Genomic DNA, 25,899 nt, shown 5'->3' with positions numbered 1-25,899 from the left:
GACACGAAATGCTGGAGTAACTCAGCGGGACAGGCAGCATCTCTGGAGAGAAGGGATGGGTCTCAGGGGTTTTGGAGAGAAGGCAGGAGAATGGGTTTGAGAGGGAAGGATGAAGGATGAATCAGCCACGATTGAATGGCGGAGTAGACCTGATGGACAGAATGGCCTCATTCTGCTCCTATCACTTATGAAAGTGGTGAAGAAAGGTCAGAGATGAAAAGACTGAAGGTGTCAGTCAAAGGGATTGGAAAAGTTGTGAATTGAGAATCTAGAGAAAGGATTGTAGTTGGAAGGGGAGGAGGAGAGGAGCAGTATGGGGAGAAGTATGAGGTTCAACATGAGGTCATATCACTACTAGTTCTGGGCAGGACCTCTAGGTCCACAAGGTTCTTCTTTAGTTTAAGAAGGAACTGCAGATGCTGGAAAATCGAAGGTAGTCTGAAGAAGGGTTTCGGCCTGAAACGTTGCCTATTTCCTTCCCTCCATAGATGCTGCTGCACCCGCTGAGTTTCTCCAGCACTTTTGTCTACCTTCTTGTTTAGTTTAGAGATACAGCGCGAAAACAGGCCCTTCGGCCCACCGAGTCCGCGCCGACCAGCGATCCCCGCACACTGGCACTAACCTACACATCGGGGACAATTTACGATTTTCACTGAAGCCAATAAATCCGCACGTCTTTGGAGTGTGATCCCAACACCAACTCACACAAGAGTTAGACACACAATGCTGGAGTAACTCAGCGGGACAGGCAGCATCTCTGGAGAGAAGGAATGGGTGACATAGATACATAGAAAATAGGTGCAGGAGTAGGCCATTCGGCCCTTCGAGCCTGCACCGCCATTCAATATGATCATGGCTGATCATCCAACTCAGTATCCCGTACCTGCCTTCTCTCCATACCCCCTGATCCCTTTAGCCACAAGGGCCACATCTAACTCCCTCTTAAATATAGCCAATGAACTGGCCTCAACTACCCTCTGTGGCAGAGAGTTCCAGAGATTCACCACTCTCTGTGTGAAAAAGTTTCTTCTCATCTCGGTCCTAAAGGATTTCCCCCTTATCCTTAAGCTGTGACCCCTTGTCCTGGACTTCCTCAACATCGGGAACAATCTTCCTGCATCTAGCCTGTCCAACCCCATAAGAATTTTGTACGTTTCTATAAGATCCCCTCTCAATCTCCTAAATTCTAGCGAGTATAAGCCAAGTCTATCCAGTCTTTCTTCATATGAAAGTCCTGACATCCCAGGAATCAGTCTGGTGAACCTTCTCTGCACTCCCTCTATGGCTATAATGTCCTTCCTCAGATTTGGAGACCAAAACTGTACGCAATACTCCAGGACGTTTCAGGTCGAGACCCTTCTTCAGATTGACCAGAGAACGCATTTTAAGGTGAATGGGAAAAATATTCAATAGGAATCTGAGGGGTTATTTTTTCACACAATGGGTGGTAGGTGTATGGAACAAGCTGCCAGAGGTAGTTGAGGCTGGGACTATCCCAAAATTTAAGAGACAGTGAGACAGGTACAGGTACATGGATAGGACAGGTTTGGAGGGATATGGACCAAATTTGGGCAGGTGGGACTAGGTTAGCTGGGACATGTTGGGCAAGTTGGGCCGAAGGGCCTGTTTCCACACTGTATCACTCTCTGCTGCCTGGCCCATTGAGTTAGTCTGGCATTTCGTGACTATCCTCCAACACATCATGTTTGACATTGTGGGTAGGCAAGAGTGCTGGAGAAACTCAGTGGGTGAGGCAGCATCTATGGAGCGAAGGAAATAGGCAACGTTTCGGGCCAAAACCCTTCTTCAGACCTTCAGACCTTGTCTACCTTCAATTCTCCAGCATCTGCTGTTCCTTCTTAAACATGTTCAAGTTCAAGTGAGTTTATTGTCATGTGTCCCTGTATAGGACAATGAAATTCTTGCTTTGCTTCAGCACACAGAACATAGTAGGCATTTACTACAAAACAGATCAGTGTGTCCATATACCATAATATAAATATATACACACATGAATAAATAAACTGATAAAGTGCAAATAACAGATGATTGGTTATTAATGATCAGAGTTTTGTCCGAGCCAGGTTTAATAGCCTAATGGCTGTGGGGAAGTAGCTATTCCTGAACCTGGTCGTTGCAGTCTTCAGGCTCCTGTACCTTCTACCTGAAGGTAGCACGGAGATGAGTGTGTGGCCAGGATGGTGTGGGTCTTTGATGATACTGCCAGTCTTTTTGAGGCAGTGACTGCGATAAATCCCCTCGATGGAAGGAAGGTCAGAGTCGATGATGGACTGGGCAGTGTTTACTACTTTTTGTAGTCTTTTCCTCTCCAGGGGGCTCAAGTTGCCGAACCAAGCCACGATGTTTTACATTCTTCTAGTTTCTGGAATTGAGATCTGTTGCCTCTGTTTGTCCGAGGTTGTGATAAAGTCTGGAGTTTAGTGCCTCTGGCATGTCCTAGTGGAGCAGGTTATTTTTAAGTGGCGTTCGCTAGCATTGTTGACAGCACCCCACATCACATTGGGAAAGATTGACAGCAGACTGATGGGGCAATAATTGTTTGGGTTATATTCATCCTGATTTTGTGGACAACCATTCCCAAACAATTTTCCACCTGGTTGGATAGATATCCATTTTATAATTGTTCTGAGACACTATACGTTTTGGAATACAAGTCCTCAGCGCTACAAGTTGGCTGCTGCCTTCTCTCATAGTCCACGTCGCACTGTCAGCTGTCTCTCGATATGATGTGGGCCAAAATGAATTGGTTGAAGGTTGTCTTCCGTGACTGATGCAGCCAATATGCCTTGGCAGCTCTAGCTGAAGATGTCTTGCAGTCGCAGAAACCTCTTCTGGTTTAGATTAGTTTAGTTTAGAGATGCAGCGTGGAAACAGGCCCTTCGGCCCACCGAGTCTGCACCGACCAGCGATCCCCATTTACTAACACTATCCTACACACACTAGGGACATTTTACACTTGCACCAAGCCAATTAACCTACATATCTGCACGCCTTTGGAGTGTGGGAGGAAACTGAAGATCAATAGATAATAGACAATAGGTGCAGGAGTAGGGGCCATTCGGCCCTTCGAGCCAGCACCGCCATTCAATGTGATCATGGCTGATCATCCACAAACAGTATTCAAGTAGGAACTGCAGATGCTGGAAAATCGAAGGTAGACAAAAAAATGCTGGAGAAACTCAGCGGGTGCAGTAGCATCTATGGAGCGAAACGTTGCCTATTTCCTTCGCTCCATAGATGCTGCTGCACCCGCTGAGTTTCTCCAGCATTTTTTTGTGTACCATTCACAATCAGTACCCCGTTCCAGCCTTCTCCCCATATCCCCTGACTCCGCTATCTTTAAGAGCCCTATCTAGCTCTCTCTTGAAAGTATCCAGAGAACCAGCCTCCACCGCCCTCTGAGGCAGAGAATCTCGGAGAAAAACCACGCAGGTCACGGGGAGAACGAATAAACTCCATACAGACAGTGCCCGTAGTCGGGATCGAACCCGGGTCTCTGGCGCTGAAAACACTGTAAGGCAGCAACTCTACCGCTCGGCCACCCTCTCAGAGCCTGGGGACTGACAGCCCACCAAGCCTCTGTTTGTTTCATTTTGTGCTCCCAGGTTTTTGGCTGGGATGTTGATGTGTTGGTTGTGAGTTTGTTGAGCTATATGCATTCCACGGAGGCACAAGCATCTACAGATGCTGATTTACAACCAAAAATAATACACAATGTGCTGGAGTAACTCAGCGGGTCAGGCAGCATCTGTGGAGAACATGGATAGGTGACGTTTCACAGAGTGCTGGAGTAACTCAGCGGGTCAGGCAGCATCTGTGGAGAACATGGATAGGTGACGTTTCACAGAGTGCTGGAGTAACTCAGCGGGTCAGGCAGCATCTGTGGAGAACATGGATAGGTGACGTTTCACAGAGTGCTGGAGTAACTCAGCAGGTCAGGCAGCATCTGTGGGGAACATGGATAGGTGACGTTTCGGATCGAGACTCTTCTTCAGTAGATGGGTTCCGACCCGAAATGTCATTCTGAAGAAAGTTCCGGACCTGAAATCCCACCTGTCCGTGTTCTCCAGAGATGTTGCCTGACCCGCTGAGTTGCTCCAGGAACTGCAGATACTGGTTTACAAAATAAGACACAGAGTGCCGGAGTAACCAAACGGTTCAGGCAACATCTCTGGAGATTTTAGTTAGGTGGCATCTCAGGTCCCGACCCTTCCGTTCTTCAGACTAGCATTTTGGGTCGGAACCCATCTTCTGAAGAAGGTTCCCCATCCGAAACGTCACACACCCGTCCATGTTCTCCGGAGATGTTGCCTGACCCGCTGTGTTACTCCAGCACTTTGTGCCTTTCTTCGATGTAGACCAGCATCTGCAGTTCCTTCCTATAAATGGAGAAATGCCAGATGGCTGGTGCAAGCTCAGTGTCTGAAGGACCTGTTTCTGGGCTGTGTGGCTCAATAGACAATAGACAATAGGTGCAGGAGTAGGCCATTCGGCTCTTCGAGCCAGCACCGCCATTCAATGTGATCGTGGCAGATCATCCCAAATCAGTACCCCATTCCTGCCTTCTCCCCATATCCCCTGACTATCCCCGCTATTTTTAATAGCCCTATCTAGCTCTCTCTTGAAAGCATCCGGAGAACCTGCCTCCACTGCCCTCTGAGGCAGAGAGTTTCACACTCACCACTCTCTGTGAGAAAAAGTGTTTCCTTGTCTCCGTTCAAAATGGCTTACTCCTTATTCTTAAACTGTTTCCTGCCTCTGAAACCAATAATGTCCTGTGTTACAGCTTCATCGGGTTGAAACTTCATTGGCAACGGCACGATTGTAATAATGTATCGTCTATTCTTTGACTGTCTAGCACGCAACAAAAAGCTTTTCAATGTACCCTGGTACACGTGACAATAAACTAAACTCAACTAAATTAAATGCTCTTGCTTTTTGGCTCATGGCATTCATTTCTTAAAGGTGCTCGTACACTCATACACAAAACACATCTTCTTGAAAGCAAACCCATTCAAACCAACAGCTATTCATAGGCATAAAATTATATGGTTAACTGCGTGCATCAATATCCATTGTGAATCTAACTAACCATAAAATTACAGTTGCGTTGTTCGCTGAACTCTGCAGTGCAGGCTACCCTTGACATCTCTGAAACATCTACTCCAGGCACCAATACTCACATGGAACACTTTTCCAGAGAATAGACACAAAAAGCCGGAGTAACTGCCTCAGAAGGCGGTGGAGGCCAGTTCTCTGGACACTTTCAAGAGAGAGCTAGATAGGGCTCTTAAAGATAGCGGAGTCAGGGAGGGGATATGGGGAGAAGGCAGGAACGGGGTACTGATTGGGGATGATCAGCCATGATCACATTGAATGGCAATGCTGGCTCGAAGGGCCAAATGGCCTCCTCCTGCACCTATTGTCTATTATCTATTGTCTATAGGTTAATTGGCTTGGTATGAATGTAAAATTGTCCCTAGTGTGTGTGATATAGTGTTAGTGTGCGGGGATCGCTGGTCGGCATGGACTCGGTGGGCCGAAGGGCCTGTTTCCGTGCTGAATCTCTAAACTAAACTAAACTAAACTAAAGCAAACTAAACCAAAATGGAAGCCAATGTTTCGGGTTGAGTCCTTGCTCCCAGCCCACTGAGTTCCATCAGTAGTCATTGAATTTTGTTTAAGAAGGAACTGCAGATGCAGGAAAATCGAAGGTACACAAAAAAGCTGGAGAAACTCAGTGGGTGCAGCAGCATCTATGGAGCGAAGGAAATAGGCGACGTTTTGGGCTGAAACCCTTCCATCAGTTCCATCAGTAGTCATTGAATAACTGTTTCAAAGTACCAGCATTGGCGCTATGGGCCAAATGGCCTGCTTTGTGCTGTACATGATCCACAAGGAATTGCACTGTACAGCAATCATTGTATCAACAAATTCATTTGCAGAGTCAATTTACTGCAGGGCTAATTTGATGTTCATTGCCAGGATAAAGTGGGACTCACATTGTGAATACATTTGTACAACAGAGACTTGGAGAAGGTGCTAATTGTGACACGGAGGAAAAGCAGAAATCTTTTAACTTTAACTTGCAGCGATGGAAAACATGCCACTTCCTTGGAGAGACAGTGTGAAGTCAAAAACAAGATAGCTTACCAAGGAAAATAATCCTCACAAACAACTTTCAATATGAAATAAAGTAAGTAGCTGTCTGGGGATTCGCGAGTAAGGAATTCAAAGTAGAATTGAGGAAAGTTGTTTATTTATTTTGCTGACAGGATATGGATCTCACTGTAGACGTGGGCGCGGAAACAGGCCCTTCGGCCCATCAAGCCCATGCTGACCAGCGATCACCCCGTACACTAGCACTATCCTACACAGACTAGTGCAATTTAAAGATTTCCCGAAGCCAATTAACCTACAAACCTGCACGTCTTTGGAGTGTGGGAGGAAACCGGAGCACCCGGAGAAAACCCACGCGGTCACAGCGAGAACATACAAACTCTGTAAAGACAACACACTTAGTCAGAAGGTAGACAAAAGTGCTGGAGAAACTCAGCAGGTGCAGCAGCATCTATGGAGCGAAGGAAATAGGCAACGTTTCGGGTTGAAACCCTTCTTCAGACCAATACATTTCGACTCGATATGTTGCCTATTTCCTTCGCTCCATAGATGCTGCTGCACCCGCTGAGTTTCTCCAGCATTTTTGTCTACCTTCGATTTTCCAGCATCTGCAGTTCCTTCTTAAACACTTAGTCAGAATCTAGGAGCAAGCTTGGGCCACAATAGTGTGGAGAGGTAGAGTTGCTGCCTCACAGCGCCAGAGACCCGGGTTCCATCCTGACTACGGGTGCTGTCTGTATGGAGTTTGTACATTTTCTCATGACCTGCGTGGGTTTTCTCCGGGTGCTCCGGTTTCCTCCCACACTCCAAAGAACTTCAGGTTTGTCGGTTAAATGGCTTCTGTAAATTGTAAATTGTCCCTAGTGTGTGTAGGATAGTGTTAGTGCTGGTCGGCGTGGACTTGGTGGGTGAAATCCTCATTGCATCTCTAAACTCCATGTACTCCAGGGAAGGTAGACAAAAATGTTGGTGAAACTCAGCGGGTGCAGCAGCATCTATGGAGTGAAGGAAATAGGCAACGTTTTGGGCCGAAACCCTTCTTCAGATGTACTCCAGGGATGTTGCCTGACATAGAAACATAGAAAATAGGCACAATGGGCTAAGTGTTCGACTGGCAACCGGAAGGTAGCCAGTTCGAATCCCGCTTGGAGTGCATACTGTCGTTGTGTCCTTGGGCAAGACACTTCACCCACCTTTGCCTGTGTGTGAATGTGTGTGAGTGACTGGTGGTGGTCGGAGGGGCCGTAGGCGCAGATTGGCAGCCACGCTTCCGTCAGTCTGCCCCAGGGCAGCTGTGGCTACAGAAGTAGCTTACCACCACCGAGTGTGACTGAGGAGTGAATGAATAATGCGATGTAAAGCGCCTTGAGTATTAGAAAGGCGCTATATAAATCCCATCCATTATTATTATCATTCAGCCCTTCGAGCCTGCACCGCCATTCAATATGATCATGGCTGATCATCCAACTCAGTATCCTGTACCTGCCTTCTCTCCATACCCCCTGATCCCTTTAGCCACAAGGGCCACATCTAACTCCCTCTTAAATATAGTCAATGAACTGTGGCCTCAACTACCTTCTGTGGCAGAGAATTCCACAGATTCACCACTCTCTGTGTGAAAAATGTTTTCCTCATCTCGGTCCGAAAAAACCTGACCCTCTGAGTTACTCCAGCACTTTGCGTCCTTTGTGGCTAATGTAATTCGGCCCATCGTGCATCTGCTGCCTTCATACTCCCCCTCCGAGCATCCAATCTGAATGTAGTCCCGGAGGGAACCTGGTTAAATCAGGTTCAGTTCTGTTCTCACAGAGATTAAGTACACGTGTTGGTGGGTTGTCATGACAGCAAGGGTTGAAAGATTTCGATCTCCTGACTCCTGCAACAATATACATTACATGGGAGCTCTCCTCATCAATATAACCTTCCTGTGGAGAATGAATGCACCAGACTAATTGGGTTAAGGTGCATAAGGCTGTAGGGAGCAAAGATCTTAGAGCTCCGCTATAAGATCTTTGGTAGGGAGGGACTGTGCTGGGCTGGGATCACCAAAAGGGGCGGTGATTCTGGCAATTGATTGCCATGGGTGGATTTCTTTTGTGTTGTGAAACTCGCATCTGAAGGCAACATACAAAGAAACCACACAGAGGTGGATCAGGCTGTACAGACAAGAGCCAACATTGTCTGAGTGGAGTCAGAGCTAATTACATCGGAGCAGAAAGATAATTCAAATGCATAGTTGTGCAAGATCATCAGTGTACAAATGCTGAAGGGGTGAATGGTAGTTTTATTGTAGTTTTTTAAAATTGCATAATTTTGATTCTTTTATAGTTTTTTTTGCATTTTTTTGTTGAGGTATAGTTTGTATTTTGGTTTAGTTTAGAGATACAGCGCGAGAAAAGACCCTTCGGCCCGCCCGGGTGGGTGCCGACCAGCGATCCCTGTACACTAGCACTATCCCACACACACACTGGGGGCAATTTTACAATTCTTACCGAAGCTAATTAACCTACAAACCTGCACGTCTTTGGAGTGTGGGAGGAAACCGGAGCACCCGGAGAAAACCCACGCAGGTCACGGGGAGACCGTACAGACTCCGTACAGACAGCACCCGTAGTCAGGATCGAACCCGGGTCTCTGGTGCTGTAATGTAGCAACTCTACCGCCTATGTTTTAGTGTTCCTTAGCTTCAGTGAACTTTTAAAGGAACTCTGAGGTTTACAGTAACTGGCCTCTGTTAATGACCCCCAGTGTGTAGGCAGTGGATGACCAAGTGGGATAACATGTCATTAGTGTGAACTATTAGGGTGGTCAGTGGTTGGTGTGGTGTCGGTGGGCTGAAGAACCAGTTTCCACGCTGTATCTCTAAACTAAACTTGAGGATGGCAAAGTGTCATAGCTGGTTGGGCTGTGCCTCACAGCACCAGAGACCCAGGTTCGATCCTGACCTCGGCTGCTGTTTGCGTGGAGTTTGCACGTTCTCCCAGTGACCTCGTGGGTTTTCACCAGGTGCCCCGGTTTCCTCCCACATCCCAAAGACGTGCAGGTTTGCACGGTCATTGGCCTCGGTAAATCGCCTCTCGTGTGATCAATCAATAACTTAAGTAAGTAAATACGTTTATTGGCCAAGTATTCACATACAAGGAATTTGCCTTGGTGCTCCACCCACAAGTAACAACATGACATACAGTGACAGTGACAGTTACGAATGACTCAGAAAACACTACACATTAATAATAATAAAACATTAATGATAAAACACCATTGATCAAGCATGAGAACCAACAAAATACCAGATCAAAGGGAAACTACAGATTTTTGGCTGTTGAGTAGAGCAACTACTCGTGGATAAAAACTTTTTTAAACACACAGGACTGAAAATTGGGGCCATATTCAAATATTATTCCAACACACCCAACACAACCCCATCTCATTCCTAAACTAAAATTATGTGAGGCATAGATAAGGTAGACAGCCACAGTACGTATTTACAATCGAGCCATCCACAGTGTACAGATACATGACTTGGGAATAACGTTTAGTGCAAGGTAAAGCCAGCAAAGTCCGATCAAGGATAGTCCGAGGGTCACCAATGAGGTAGATAGTAGTTCAGCGCTGCTCTCTGGTTGTGGTGGGATGGTTCAGTTTCCTGATAACAGCTGGGAAGAAACTGTCCCTGAATTGGCGTCATGTTTGACGTAGGCATTAGACAATAGGTGCAGGAGTAGGCCATTCGGCCCTTCCTTCGCTCCATAGTGCTGCCTCACCCACTGAGTTTCTCCAGCATTTTTGTCTACCTTCGATTTTCCAGCATCTGCAGTTCCTTCTTAAACATTTAGACAATAGACAATAGGTGCAGGAGTAATAATGGATGGGATTTATATAGCGCCTTTCTAGAATACTCAAGGTGCTTTACATCGCATTATTCATTCACTCCTCAGTCACACTCGGTGGTGGTAAGCTACTTCTGTAGCCACAGCTGCCCTGGGGCAGACTGACGGAAGCGTGGCTGCCAATCTGCGCCTACGGCCCCTCCGACCACCACCAATCACTCACACACATTCACACACAGGCAAAGGTGGGTGAAGTGTCTTGCCCAAGGACACAACGACAGTATGCACTCCAAGCGGGATTCGAACCGGCTACCTTCCGGTCGCCAGCCGAACACTTAGCCCATTGCGCCATATGTCGTCCCGAGGAGTAGGACATTCGGCCCTTCGAGCCAGCACCGCCATTCAATGTGATCATGGCTGATCATCCCCAATCAGTACCCCGTTCCTGCCTTCTCCCCATATCCCCTGACTCCGCTATTTTTAAGAGCTCTCTCTTGAAAGCTAGGGCCGAAGGGCCTGTTCTTGTGTTGTACTGTTCGTGTGTTCCAAGGGCACAGATCCTTGCCCAACCCTGGCAAGAGTTGGCAACTAGACTCCGTGGCCTTGCCAGCTGGCGTGACGTTCTTCATTGGGGAGCCCCGGATCGAGAGTGTGGCCGGGAGCCAAAGCACCCTGCGGCGAGCTGTGAATACTCTTCAAACAGTCGTAATGCCAGCGTTGTGTGGGAGAACGGTTGTGTTGTTGCGGTAAAAAGGAGGAGAAAGGATTTACAAAGAGGCCATGCTAATCTCCACATCATCGCAGTTGAGAAATATGGACCCTTTCACAAATCTGTGTGCCCTCCAGCGAAAGGGAAGGATTGTGTGGAATAGCATTGAATAAGGCCCACATAGTCCTTAGGCCTCATGTGGAGTGCGATTGAACAGAGATATGTTTGGCCAATTGATTTTCAATGGCTGTTTTTTTTAGTTTAGTTTAGTTTAGAGATACAGCGCGGAAACAGGCCCTTCTGTCTACCGAGACCACGCTGACTAACGATCCCCGAACACACTCTGGGGACAATTTACAATTTACTGAAGCCAATTAACCTACAAACCTGTACCTACAAATCTTTGGACAGGCACGACATGAAATAAGATTTGGTCCACTAAGATTCCTTTTAATTTATAGACATTATTCAAGGTAAATTCTATCCCAAGCAAGGAATTTTGTGTGTTTACGTGAGCTGCCCAGAGCCTTGTAAATTCTTCTTCTTTATAGATAATAGACAACAGGTGCAGGAGGAGGCCATTCGACCCTTCGAGCTAGCACCGCCATTCAATGTGATCATGGCTGATCACCCCCAATCAGTACCCCGTTCCTGCCTTCTCCCCATCACCGTAGACAAAAGTGCTGGAGAAACTCAGCGGGTGCAGCAGCATCTATGGAGCGAAGGAAATGTTGCCTATTTCCTTCGCTCCATAGATGCTGCCGCACCCGCTGAGTTTCTCCAGCACTTTTGTCTACCTTCGATTTTCCAGCATCTGCAGTTCCTTCTAAAACATTCTCCCCATCACCTGTATTACTTATCAGAAATCTATCTATCTCTGCCTTAAAAATATCCACTGACTTCTGTGACAATGAATTCCACAGATTCACCACCCTCTGACAAAATAAATTTCTCCTCATCTCCTTCCTAAAAGAACGTACTTTAATTCTGAGGCTGTGCCCTCTGGTCCTAGACTCTCCCACTAGTGGAAACATCCTCTCCACATCCACTCTATCCAAGCCTTCCACTGATCTGTATGTTTCCAACGCGCTGGCAGGAGGTCATGATACTGCTTGGTGGCCGATTAGGAAAAGGGGAGATGCAACGAGACCTGGGTGTCATGGTACACCAGTCATTGAAAGTAGGAATGCAGGTGCAGCAGGCAGTGAAGAAAGCGAATGGTATGTTAGCATTCATAGCAAAAGGATTTGAGTATAAGAGCAGTGAGGTTCTACTGCAGTTGTACAGGGTCTTGGTGAGACCACACCTGGAGTATTGCGTACAGTTTTGGTCTCCTAATCTGAGGAAAGACATTCTTGCCATAGAGGGAGTACAGAGAAGGTTCACCAGACTGATTCCTGGGATGGCAGGACTTTCATATGAGGAAAGACTGGATAGACTCAGTTTGTACTCGCTAGAATTTAGAAGATTGAGGGGGGATCTTATAGAAACTTACAAAATTCTTAAGGGGTTGGACAGGCTAGATGCAGGAAGATTGTTCCCGATGTTGGGGAAGTCCAGAACAAGGGGTCACAGTTTAAGGATAAGAGGGAAGTCTTTTAGGACCAAGATGAGAAAAACATTTATCACACAGAGAGTGGTGAATCTGTGGAACTCTCTGCCACAGAAGGTAGTTGAGGCCACAGTTCATTGACTATATTTAAGAGGGAGTTAGATGTGGCCCTTGTGGCTAAAGGGATCAGGGGGTATGGAGAGAAGGCAGGTACAGGATACTGAGTTGGATGATCAGCCATGATCATATTGAATGGCGGTGCAGGCTCGAAGGGCCGAATGGCCTACTCCTGCACCTATTGTCTATGTTTCTATGCTTATGTGCGTTAGGGCTCTATGTCCAACAGGTCACGTGTTACAAGAGTGTGATACTCTCCCGGGATACCACACGACACTCCCCACAAGTCTATTTATTGAGTAGCTGGTGTGTTCCAATATTTATGATGGGGGTTCTCTGTGGATTCAGTGGTGTGGCTCTGATTGATGCAAGCACTCTCACTCCAGTTACCACTGTCTCTCACGGAGAGATGCATTCAGGACCCCTCCACATTGTCCCAGTGGAGAATTAATATTTAAGAAGCCTTTAACGATCCCTTGTATAATCAACTTAGCACTTCCGAAGAGCAAGTCCCCAAGCATCTTGCAACCAATTAGATTTCTTCGCAGTGCTACCATCACGTATCTCTTGTGCGTCGAACCAGTAGCTCATCGGGTCAGCGGATAGCGATGAGATAAATGAGAAGATAGTGGGTGGCACGGAGGCGCAGCGGGTAGAGCTGATGCCTCACAGCGCCAGAGACCCGGGTTCGATCCCAACTACGGGTGCTGTCTGTACGGAGTTTGTACGTTCTCCCCGTGACCTGCGTGGGTTATCTCCGAGATCTTCGGTTTCCTCCCACACTCCAAAGACGTACAGATCTATAGGTTAATTGACTTGGTGTAAGGGCCTGTTTCCGCGCTGTATCTCTAAACTAAACTAAGATGATCTTATTTCGTTGCTCTGCTGACGTCATGGTGGATCTCCTCTTCACCCATGGAGAGAGAGAACATCTGATGAGCGTTTGACCGCTCTGGGTCTGTACTCGCTAGAGTTTAAAAGGATGAGGGAGGACCTCATTTATACTTACCGAAGAGTGAAAGGCTTGGATAGAGTGGATGTGGGGAGGATGGTTCCACTAGATAGATCAGCCATGATTGAATGGCAGAGTAGATTTGATGGGCCGAATGGCCTAATTCTACTCCTATCACTGATAACCATATGACCTTAATATCTCCAGTGATCTGCTCTCTCCCCAGACCATCCCTCCCCAACCTCCCTTCCATTGACTCCATCTACACTTCACGTTGCCTCAGCAAGGCCAGCAGCATAATCAACGACATAATCCCACCAACTCCCGCACGTTAACACTATCCTACACACACTAGCGACAATTCCCACTTATACCAAGGCAATTTACCTATAAACCTGCACGTCTTTGGAGTGTGGGAGGAATCCGAAGATCCCGGAGAAAACCCACGCAGGTCACGGGGAGAATTCACCAGACTGATTCCTGGGATGTCAGGACTTTCATATGAAGAAAGACTGGATAGACTCGGCTTGTACTCGCTAGAAATTAGAAGATTGAGGGGGGAATCTTATAGAAACTTACAAAATTCTTAAGGGGTTGGACAGGCTGGATGCAGGAAGATTGTTCCCGATGTTGGGGAAGTCCAGAACAAGGGGTCACAGTTTAAGGATAAGAGGGAAGTCTTTTAGGACCGAGATGAGAAAATCAATTTTCACACAGAGATTGGTGAATCTGTGGAATTCTCTGCCACAGAAGGTAGTTGAGGCCACAGTTCATTGGCTATATTTAAGAGGGAGTTAGATGTGGCCCTTGTGGCTAAAGGGATCAGGGGGTATGGAGAGAAGGCAGGGATGGGATACTGAGTTGGATGATCAGCCATGATCATATTGAATGGCGGTGCAGGCTCGAAGGGCCAAAAGGCCTACTCCTGCACCTATTGTCTATGTTTCTATGTTTCTGTGTAATGTACAAACTCTGTACAGACAGCACCCGCATTCAGGATTGAACCTGAGTTTCTGATTCTGCAAAAGCGCTGAAAGGCAGCAACTCTACCGCTGCGCCACCGTGCTGCCTCTTCTCCCCTCTGCCATTTTATTCCTTGCAGTTAAATTCCCCAACTACCCAGTTGGGAAGCGAACTCACATCTGTAGATCAATGGACCACGCCTCTCGATTCTAATCCAATGATTTTTCCATTATGCTACCATGACCCTCTAGGAATCACTCTCATTTCCATCATGCTAAAGGGCAATGCTTCACTGATCATAACTCGCCAAGCAAGACACTCCGTTTAAGAAGGAACTGCAGATGCTGGAAAATCGAAGGTGGACAAAAATGCTGGAGAAACTCAGCGGGTGAGGCAGCATCTATGGAGCGAAGGAAATAGGCGACGTTTCGGGTCGAGACCCTTCGTCAGACTGATGTGAGGGTGTGGGAGGGGGGGGGGTGGGAAGAAGAAAGGAAGGGGTGGAGACAGTGGGCTGAGGGAGAGCTGGGAAGGGGAGAAGAAAGTGAGGACTACCTTGAAATTAGAGAAGTCAATGTTGATACCGCTGGGGTGCAAACGGGGCACAAAACACTCCCGTCGTTCCTCTCCCTGGAACTTTTGCCAATTACATAATTTTGTCCAGCTGAAGATAATTATTTCTCATTATTCTCTTCTATCCAAAACATTCATGACTTAATGGCCATGGAAAGCCACCAAGTGGTCACAGGTGTGGAAGCCAACCTCATCTCCATTACACAGCTACATCTCTTCAGCAGATGAAAGCTGTCCAGGGTCTGGCCTCCCCAGAGGAGCATGGGTGAAGCTCAACAGACTTGGTACTGGAGTTGGGTGTTTCAATGCCAGCGTGTGGAGATGGGAGCTCCCTCCGCCAGAGCCCAGCCTGTGAATGTGGAGCAGAACAACACACAGCCAACCATGTCATCTCTGGGTGCCCGCTCTACCACCCACCAAATGGAGCTCAGTCAGGGCCTGGCAGACATTGACACCAACAGAGACAACAACGTGGCTGCTCAAACATAGAAACATAGACAATAGGTGCAGGAGTAGGCCATTCGGCCCTTCGAGTCTACAACGCCATTCAATATGATCATCCAACTCAGTATCCCATACCTGCCATCTCTCCATACCCCCTGATGCCTTTAGTCACAAGGGCCACATCTAACTCCCTCTTAAATATAGATCTCAACACCCGGCTTGAGATCTAACCATTCCTTTGGTTGATCGAAGGTAGACAAAAATGCTGGAGAAACTCAGCGGGTGAGGCAGGCAGCATCTATGGAGCGAAGGAAATCAGCAGCGTTTCGGGTCGAGACCCTTCTTCAGAGTCTGGAGGTGTGCGTTTTCACACTTCTGTACCTATTGTCTGAAGGGGGAGGGGAGAAGAGGGAGGCGGCTGGTCCTTGATGATGCTGCTGGCCTTGCCAAGGCAACGTGAGGTGTAGATGGAGTCAATAGAAGGGAGGTAGACACAAAAAGCTGGGGTGACTCAACGGGACAGGCAGCATCTCTGGAGAGAAGGGATGGGTGACGTTTCTGATATAGAAGAGAGGTTGGTTTGTTCCTGGTTTCTACATCACCGGCATTGTTTAACCAACTCCATCACTACATTCCCCAAAGGACCTCCACTTCCTTGTGATTAATCTGTGCATGTATGAGTTAGCAGTGAGGTTACAGCGTGTTATTGGGATTAGCTCAGAGCATTAAGGGGTTAACCACCCATATTATTGAAATCAAACTGCAATATGACATTGAGTTATTGGAATTACATAGCGATGAAGGTTAAATCGGCAACTTTATGGTACAAGATTAAATTGTTATTGGGGTTAACTACCTTACACAAAAGGGAGTAGAAAAAGGTAACTCTTTTTTTTAAGAAGCTGAGAAAATGGATGTTGAAAATTTCAAGACCAAAAGTTAAGATAAATTAGTAGGACAAGGAATGAAAACACAGCTATTTAGAGTTCTTGAGTTTAGAAACATGTCCTTCCACCCACTCAGTCCACACTGAAGAAGAGTCTCGACTCGAAACGACTGAGGTCTTCGGTCTGAAGAAGGGTCTCGACCCGAAACGTCACCCATTCCTTCTCTCCAGAGATGCTGCCTGACTCACTGAGTTACTCCAGCATTTTGTGTCTATATTCGGTATAAACCAGCATCTGCAGTTCCTTCTTAAACTATATCTTCATGGACCTGTAATTCTCACAAACAACATGAGGTGTCCAGAACAATTTAGTTTTTAAATACCTCGATGATTTCTCTCCCGTTTTTTATTGACAGTAGAAAATTGATTTTCCAATTTCTGGAGATTCCAGAAGTGCCCTAGAGAGTTTGGAACCCTATTAGTGAGCCTTTCAACGCGTAATTCTGTTTTATTTCTCTTATTTCTATGTTCACGTCTTTCCTGCAGCTGCTCGTTGCAAATGGATTATCTTTTTCAAGAAATATTGCTAACCCGGTTAAATATCAAAACAAATTGTGGATCTAAATACCAACATCTCACGGCAAATTCAATAAAGGGCTTTAAAGATGGTCAGTTCTAACTGCTGAAGGAAGCACTTAAAGAGTTGAGAACTCTCAGGAAAGCCTGAAGAATAACCTGAGGAATAAATAAGATTAAATAAACATTAGAACACAAGAGGCAATATCTACTAAAGAAGGAAAGAGAAACAAAACGTAAAGACATACTAGCCCACCAAGGAGAAACTCAAACTCGTAGACTGATACGACATGGATTGAGGCCCTTCAGCCCAAATTTGTCTTTCGGTCTAACTTTTTGTTTAGGTCAACATTGATGTCGACAGGTCAGCTTGGGTCTGTTTTCATGCTGTATCTCTAAAGTATAAAGTCTAAAGCCAAGAGTTAAGAGTCAAGAGCGTTTAAAGGGCCTGTCTCACTTGGGCGTCATTTGCGCCTCACGCACGTGGCGTGCAAAGATTTTGTGAGATGTTTGAGAAAAACATTTTTCACACAGAGAGTGGTGAATCTGTGGAATTCTCTGCCACAGAAGGTAGTTGAGGCCACAGTTCATTGGCTATATTTAAGAGGAAGTTAGATGTGGCTAAGGGGATCAGGGGGGTATGGAGAGAAAGCAGGTACGGGATACTGAGTTAGATGATCAGCCATGATCATATTGAATGGCGGTGCAGGCTCGAAGGGCCGAATGACCTATCCCTGCACCTATTGTCTATGTCTATGAATCCCTAAATCCTGGGGCGGCGCGCGACCACGTGTCACTGTCTACGCGACCACGCCTCACCATGCGCGCGTAACGCACGCCATGCGCACATCACGTGCGTGTCGTGACACGTAAATGACGACGCGCAAATGACACCCAAATGGGACAGCCCCTTTATTATCCTGTGTCCCAGATAGAACAATGACATTCTCACTTGCTGCAGCACAACAGAATATGTAAACATGATAAATAATATGACAAAAACTCAGGGAACAAAAAAAGAGCAAACAAGAACTATGTATTACAATTATAACAATTATACAATTATTACAGTTATAATAATAACAAAAGTCTATTGTAGTTCATAGATTATGAGGTTGTAGTGTTTAGTAGCCTAAACTACTAGGGAAGAGGCTGTTCCTGAACCTGGACATTACAGTTCTCAGGCTCCTGTACCTTCTTCCTGATGGCAGTGGTGAGATGAGTGTGTGGGCCAGGGTTGTGTGGGTCCAAAGACTGCATGCCCCTTTTTGAGGGTTATGTTCGTGCCTGGATATCCCTTGAAAAGGAGCAGGTGGTACCCACTGGCACCAAGGAGGGGTTCCGAGGCCGTTGGGCACTGTGAGGCATTGACATTGACGACATCTCTAAAGTCCAAAATCTAAAAACAGAATCCAAGCCGAGAATCGATGAGTTAGGTTCATTGAGAGCGCTGCCTAATAGCATAGTTGATGATTGAGAGTGGACTGATAGGGCAGGAGCCAGCAAGGTTCAGTTTGATATGGGCAGAAGGCAAATGGACAATCACTGTAGATAGACTCAAAATGCTGGAGTAACTCAGCGGGACAGGCAGCATCTCTGGAGAGAAGGAATGGGTGACGTTGCATGTCGGGGCAAGAGAGTTTATTGCCATGCGCCCCAGATAGGACAATGAAATTCTTGCTTGCTGCAGCACGACAGAATATGTAAACATAATACAGAACAGGGGATAAAAGTTCAATGTGTCTATATACCATAGACCACATATATACACAATAAATAAACCCTTCTTCGAGACCCTTCTTCAGACTGAGATTCGGGGAAAGGGAAACGAGAGATATAGATGGTGATATGGAGAGATGTGGAACAAATGAATGAAAGATATACAAAGAGGTAACGCTGAACAAGGAGACAGGCCCTTGTTAGCTGTGGCATGATGAAGATGTGTAACAATGACTAGACCAGTACTGTAACTATGTTGGTGGAGCAGTGAGATTTCAGATGTGTTTTTAAGGCATTTCTTAAGGCAATGGATATTTTTTAGGCAGTGATAAATAGATTCTTGATTAGTACAGGTGTCGGGGGTTATGGGGAGAAGGCAGGAGAATGGGGTTAGGAGGGAGAGATAGATCAGCCATGATTGAATGGCGGAGTAGATTTGATGGGCCGAATGGCCTAATTCTGCTCCTATCATTTATGACCTTACGGTAACACCTGTGGGAGTGATGTCCAGTGTTCTAGCCTTTTCTGTACCCAGTTCACTCAGCTATCGAAGATGGACACAAAGTGCTGGCGTATCTTAGCGGGCCAGGCAGCATCTCTGGAGTGAAGGAATAGGTGATGTTTGGGATCGAGACCCGTCTTCAGACTGGACATCTCACACAGATCTCGTGTGGAATCAGTTGTTGGCCGATGACAGTCTTCCATGCTGGCAGGGTCCTCAGGGCTGGCCAAGTTGGATCATCTGCCTGCCACTTCTGGTTAAAATCACCATTATCTTTGAGTCGAAGGTGCCAGGCTCCAACGGTTAGTGAGAATGGAAATGTTCTTGGATCATGCCTCGTCCACAAGCTGTTTAATTTTCATCATTATTCATAACTAGATGTTGGTCCGAAGTCAAAGTTGGGATCTGCGGATCAACTCCCCCATCTGAATGTCATTTTAAAGCTCACTGAGATGGCATTTGGACAGGATTAGTTTAGTTTAGTTTAGTTGAGAGATGCAGTCCGTAAACAGGCCCAACAAGTCCGCACCGACTACGATCCCCGCACACTAACACTATCCGACACACACCCAGGACAATTTTACATTTACACCAAGCCAATTAACCTACAAACCGGTACGTCTTTGGAGTGTGGGAGGAAACCGGAGCACCCGGATAAAACCCACGCAGGTCACGGGGAGAGCGTGCAAACTCCGTACAGACAGCACCCGGAGTCGGGATGGAACCCTCTGGCACTGTGAGCTCCACCACAACACCAACACCGTGCCGTCAGGTAAATGGGCAGGAAAGGTTGAGAGGAATAAGGGCCAAACGTGGGCAGGTGGAACTAATGTAGATGCAGCATCTTATCTAGCATGAGCAAGTAGGGCCAAAGGGCCTGTTTCCGTGCTGTATGCCACGGGTAAATTTACCCCAAGTTGGGAACCCTTGGTCTAGGATCAGCAGTCATAGCCTCAGAATTAAAGGACATTCCTTTATGATGAGGAGGAATCTCTTTAATCAGAGGGTGGTGAATCTGTGGAATTCATTGCCACACAGACGGCTGTGGAGGCCAAGTCAATGGATATATTTAAAGCAGAGATAGATAGATTCTTGATTAGTACGGGTGTCAGTGGTTATGGGGAGAAGGCAGGAGAATTGGGTTAGGAGGGAGAGATAGATCAGCCATTGTTGAATGGCAGAGTAGACTTGATGGGCCGAATGGCCTAATTCTAGTCCAATCACTTGTGAATACGGGGAGCAATTGGACCAAAACCTATTATAATGAGAACTAAAAAAAAAACGTATTGCAGATTAACACTTATCACCTGCCTGCTTTTCTGATTATATAAATAATCATATTTAAAAAAATATAATGTTATTTATTTACAGTTTTAATAATAGGCAGCACCTCCTCCTCCCTCTTCATCTAATTCCCAGACTTGTCAAATATGCAATCAAACAGTTTTTATGCTGCACAGCTGCAGATAGACACAAAATTGCTGGAGTAACTCAGCGGGACAGGCAGCATCTCTGCAGAGAAGGAATGGGTGACGTTTCGGGTCGAGACCCTTCTTCAGACTGAGTCACCTTGTGGTTAGTGTCATGAGAGAGGAGGCCATAAATGATAGGAGCAGAAGGAGGCCATTCGGCCCTTCAGGTCTACTCCGCAATTCAATCATGGCTGATCTATCTCTCCTCCCTAACCCCATTCTCCTGCCTTCTCCCCATAACCCCTAACACTAGAAGTGGGGGTGGCAGGCTGTTGGCAGTGAGGAGCCCCAGACAAGAGCTCGGATGTATAATGCACGGCTGAACTCTTGTCTGGCCACATTTGGAATATTTTAGTTTAGTTTTAGAGATACAGCGTGGAAACAGGCCCTTCGGCCCATCAGGTCCGCACCGACCAGTGATCCCCGCACATTGACACTATTTTACACACACACTAGGGACAGTTTACACTTTTACCAAGCCAATTCACCTACAAACCTGTTCGTCTTTGAGGTGTGGGAGGAAAGCGAAGATCTTGGATAAAACTCAACGCGGTCACGGGGAGAACGTACAAACTCCGTACAGACAGCACCCGTAGTCGGGATCGAACCCGGGACTACGGCGCTGCAATCGCTGTAAGGCAGCAACTCTACCGCTGACCGCCCGTATTGTGAGCAGTTTTTGGCCCCATATATGAGGAAGAATTATTCTGGGCGTGACTGGGTATGTGGGCATGTACTCGCTGGAGTTTAGAAGGACGATGGGGGATCTCATTTAAATTTACTGAACAATTAAAGGTCTGGATAGAGTAGACGTGGAGAGGATGTTTCTACTAGTGGGAGAGTCTAGGACCAGAGAGCACAGCCTCAGAATAAAAGGATGTACCTTCAGAAAGATGAGGAGGAATATCTTTAATCAAAGGGTGGTGAATCTGTGGAATGCATTGCTACAGATGGCTGTGGAGGCCAAGCCGTTGGGTGTTTTTCGAGCAGAGGTTGATAGGTTCTTGATTAGTACGGGGGTCAAGGGTTAGGAGGGGAAGGCAAGAGAATGGGTTTGAGAGGGAAAAATAGATCAGCCATGATTGAATGGCGGAGTAGACTCGATTGACTGAATGTTTAAGAAGGAACTGCAGATGCTGGAAAATCGAAGGTAGATAAGACAAAAGTGCTGGAGAAACTCAGTGGGTGCAGCAGCATCTACGGAGCGAAGGAAATAGGCAATGTTTCAGCCCGAAACGTCACCTATTTCCTTCGCTCCATAGATGCTGCTGCACCCGCTGAGTTTCCCCAGCACTTTTGTCTTATCTACCTTCGATGGATTGAACGGCCTGTTTCTGCTCTGGACTTTTGGATGGGGTGGGGGAGAGGCATTCGCAGTGAAATTTGTCCACATGGGTATATCAAAAGTCAACTGCGGACATTGTCTATCTTGGTAGATGACTCTGAAACAAGGAACACCATTGGGACTGAATCTACAGCAAATGATGTGAAATTGATTCATATCAGTTATGCAATTAGGCAAATTAAATTTAATATGGATATAAGTGTGAAGCATGCGTTAGGAGCATCTTAGACTCTACAATGAAGAGAATAGAATGAGACAGCAGTCACCAGGGATTGACAGCAGCTCATCAATTTACAGCAATGATTAATGCAGGGGCTGAATTATGATCTACAGTAACTAGGACACAACAACAAATAGTCACAATATTGCAGGTGCCCGAAATCTAAAACATAAACAGAAAATGCTGGAAAATCACAGCAAGTCAGGCAGCATCTGTGGAAGGGGAAAATGGTCAACGTTTCAGGGGCTGCTTCCCTTTGAGTTCTACAGGCAACTGTGACATATTTCGCTTGGGCAGCTTACAACCCAGTGGTATGAAGCAGTCTGAAGAAGGGTCTCAACCCGAAACGTCACCCATTCCTTCTCTCCAGAGATGCTGCCTGTCCTGCTGAGTTACTCCAGCTTTTTGTGTCTTATCTTTCAGCCTAACTCATCCATCCTAAACGAGTTTATTTCAGTTTAGAGATACAACGCAGAAACAGGCCCTTCGGCCCACCGAGTCCGCACCGACCACCAGCGACCCCCGCACACTAATGCTGTCCTACACACTCGAGGGACAATTTACATTTATACAAAGCCAATTAACCTGCAAACCTGCACGTCTTTGGAGTGTGGGAGGAAACCGAAGATCCCAGAGAAAACCCACGCAGGTCACGGGGAGAACGTGCAAACTCCGTATAGACAGCACCCGTAGCCTGGATCGAACCTGGGACCCGGGGCTCTGGCGCTGTAAAGCCCCTGTCCCACTTTCCTGAGTTACTCACGAATTCTCCCGAGTTTTCCCCTTGATTCAAACTCGGAGATGCCAGCTGTGGGCACTCGGGCTATATTTTTTACTCGTGGACATTTTTCAACATGCTGAAAAAATGTTCTGACTTAAGGGCCTGTCCCACTATACGAGTTCACCCAAGAGCTATCCCGAGTTTAAAAAAAAATCAAACTCGTGGTAAGCACGTAGAATGTACGTAGCGGGTACGTCGGAGCTCGGGGACGTCTCTTAGCGGCTCGTAACGCTAACGGCAGGTACTCGGGAAACGCGGTAAGCTCGTGAAGATTTTTCAACATGTTGAAAAATGTCCACGAGAGCCCCGGGTACCTACGAGTGGCTATTACAGTTTTGGTCTCCAAATCTGAGGAAGGACATTATTGCCATAGAGGGAGTGCAGAGAAGGTTCACCAGACTGATTCCTGGGATGTCAGGACTGTCTTATGAAGAAAGACTGGATAGACTTGGTTTATACTCTCTAGAATTTAGGAAATTGAGAGGGGATCTTATAGAAACTTACAAAATTCTTAAGGGGTTGGACAGGCTAGATGCAGGAAGATTGCTCCCGATGTTGGGGAAGTCCAGGACAAGGGGTCACAGCTTAAGGATAAGGGGGAAATCCTTTAAAACCGAGATGAGAAGAACTTTTTTCACACAGAGAGTGGTGAATCTCTGGAACTCTCTGCCACAGAGGGTAGTCGAGGCCAGTTCATTGGCTATATTTAAGAGGGAGTTAGTTGTGGCCCTTGTGGCTAAGGGGATCAGAGGGTATGGAGAGAAGGCAGGTACGGGATACTGAGTTGGATGATCAGCCATGATCATATTGAATGGCGGTGCAGGCTCGAAGGGCCGAATGGCCTACTCCTGCACCTAATTTCTATGTTTCTATGTTTCTATTACCGTAATTCTCCGAGTTCGAATCAGGGGAAACTCGGGAGAACTCTTGAATTACCTCGTACAGTGGGACAGGTCCTTTACCTGATGCCCCGAGTACCTACGGCTGGCTTTACGAGCCGCTACGATATCTACGGACTCCTACGGACATTCTCCGAGTTTGAATCAAGGGGGAAACTCGGGAGAATTTGTGAGTAATTCAGGAAAGTGGGACAGGGGGTTTAAGGCAGCAACTCTACCGCTGCGCCCTGTATTGAGCTGGCATTGAGGATTTTGATACAGGAGTACTGTTGGTGGGAGATTCTGTGTGTTCGCTGACTTTTCCTCGTCCTTGCTTATACCAGCTCCTCTCTGGACCTGCCGTGTTTGCTCCTGGCAAGGACAATGTGTTGTGTTCCAAAGGAGATGACCAAATCCCAGGTGGCGTCAGGCTTTGTTGAGCCAGTGCTGCTCCACACGGGTCAGCGCTGGAGTTGATATTTTTATTTTAGGGTGGGGAGGGTGGTGGGGGATTTGGGAATTAAAAGTTAGGTGGATGGTCCTGCAAATTGACAAAAATATCTCCCCCCAAATCCAGATCATTCATGATGCAACCACAATGAAACCATCACAGCTCCAGAGGCACCAGTTCAAACCTGACCTCCCTTGCTATCTGTGTGGAGTTTGCACGTTCTCCCTGTGACCATGTGGGATTCCTCCAGCTACCACTAAAGCATCAAAAATGCTTGGTTAATTGGTCCTAATCTGATTGATGGGCCTTTGGCCCAACTTGCCCATGCCGACCAAACTGTCTCATCACAGCAGTTAGTCCCATTTTGCCCATAACCCTCTAAACCTTTCATATCCAGGTACCACCTGTCCAAATGTCTTTTAAACATTGTTATTCTCCCCAAGTCCCCCTCATTTCCCTCCTGGATTTAAAACTCCAGGTTTCGAAATGAATCAGAAATCATATGCAAAACAGGAGCCATGGCAATAGTGGGCCCCACCTTCCCTGAGCTCAGCCAACAATGGACCTGTGTGGGCTCCGCCTTCCCTGAACTCAGCCAATAATGCAGCATTGTGGGCTCCACCTTCCCTGAGCTCAGCCAACAATTGACCTTTGTGGGCTCCGCCTTCCCGGAACTCAGTCAACAATGGATCATTGTGGGCTCTGCCTTACCTGAGCCCAGAAAACAATGGAGCATTGTGGACTCCGCCTTATCTGAGCTCAGCCAACAATTGACCATGGTGTGCTCCGCCTTCCCTGAACTCAGCCAACAATGGAGCATTGTGGGCTCCACCTTCCCTGAGCTCAGCCAACAATGGACCTTTGTGAGCTCCGCCTTTCCGGAACTCAGTCAACAATGGAGCATCGTGGGCTCCACCTTACCTGAGCTCAGCCAACAATTGACCATTGTGGACTCCGCCTTACCCGAGCCCAGCCAACAATGGAGCATTGTGGGCTCCGCCTTACCTGAGCCCAGCCAACAATGGAGCATTGTGGGCTCCGCCTTACCTGAGCCCAGCCAACAATGGACCTATGTGGGCCATTCCCTTATCATGTATCTCTACACTGTAAATGGCTCGATTGTAATCATGTATTGTCTTTCTGCTGACTGGTTAGCACGCAACATAAGCTTTTCACTGTACCTCGGTACACGTGACAATAAACTAAACTGCTGATGGGATAATAAAGAGGGACCTCGCTCAATATCTCATCTGAATTGGAACTATTCTGGGGCCAGTTGATGGGACAGTGTTGAGCGAACTTTACTCTGTGCCTGAACGGAATCGTGCCTCTCCTAGACCTATTTGATGCTAGTGTGGAGGTATCTTCATTTTTGGGACAGTGATTCAGCCATGCTAAGTGCTATCCACAGACATGACCTGAGATTTGAGCTCCATTTAGACAATAGACAATAGGTGCAGGAGTAGGCCATTCGGCCCTTCGAGCCAGCACCGCCATTCAATGTGATCATGGCTGATCATCCCTAATCAATACCCCAAGCTCCAAGTTGAGACAATAGACAATAGGTGCAGGAGTAGGCCATTCGGACCAAGTTACCTGCTGAGTGATTGAGTGGAGACAGAGCTCTCTGAAGCACCTACATTAATAAACAGCATCCCTTTAAGTGCAGAGCGACTCTTCCATTAAAGAGCCGGCTTGTTGCAACACTTCACCTTACACAGATCTATAAATCAATGCCATCCCCTGCTCACAGGGCACCATGCCAGCTAACTATCTCCCAACAGCAAG

General features: G+C 46.9%; 1 protein-coding gene and 1 long non-coding RNA gene across 8 annotated transcripts in view; one reads left to right on the top strand and one right to left on the bottom strand.

Moving 5' to 3' along the window:
- adgrl1 (adhesion G protein-coupled receptor L1) overlaps nt 1-25,899 on the top strand; it is a 300,069-nt gene that overhangs the window by 28,441 nt on the left and 245,729 nt on the right. The window lies entirely within an intron of this gene.
- On the bottom strand, nt 16,693-25,032 carry LOC116966106. The gene is made up of 3 exons (XR_004409898.1): nt 24,997-25,032; nt 17,649-17,653; nt 16,693-16,702 (listed from the first exon to the last, which is right to left on the bottom strand). It is a non-coding gene; the product is annotated as an uncharacterized LOC116966106 (long non-coding RNA).

Source organism: Amblyraja radiata, chromosome 35, assembly GCF_010909765.2.
Source record: "Amblyraja radiata isolate CabotCenter1 chromosome 35, sAmbRad1.1.pri, whole genome shotgun sequence".
In the NCBI taxonomy this organism is placed as follows: domain Eukaryota; kingdom Metazoa; phylum Chordata; class Chondrichthyes; order Rajiformes; family Rajidae; genus Amblyraja; species Amblyraja radiata.
The sequence above is the reverse complement of the archived record's forward strand: the minus strand, read 5'-3'. Positions and strand labels throughout refer to the sequence as shown.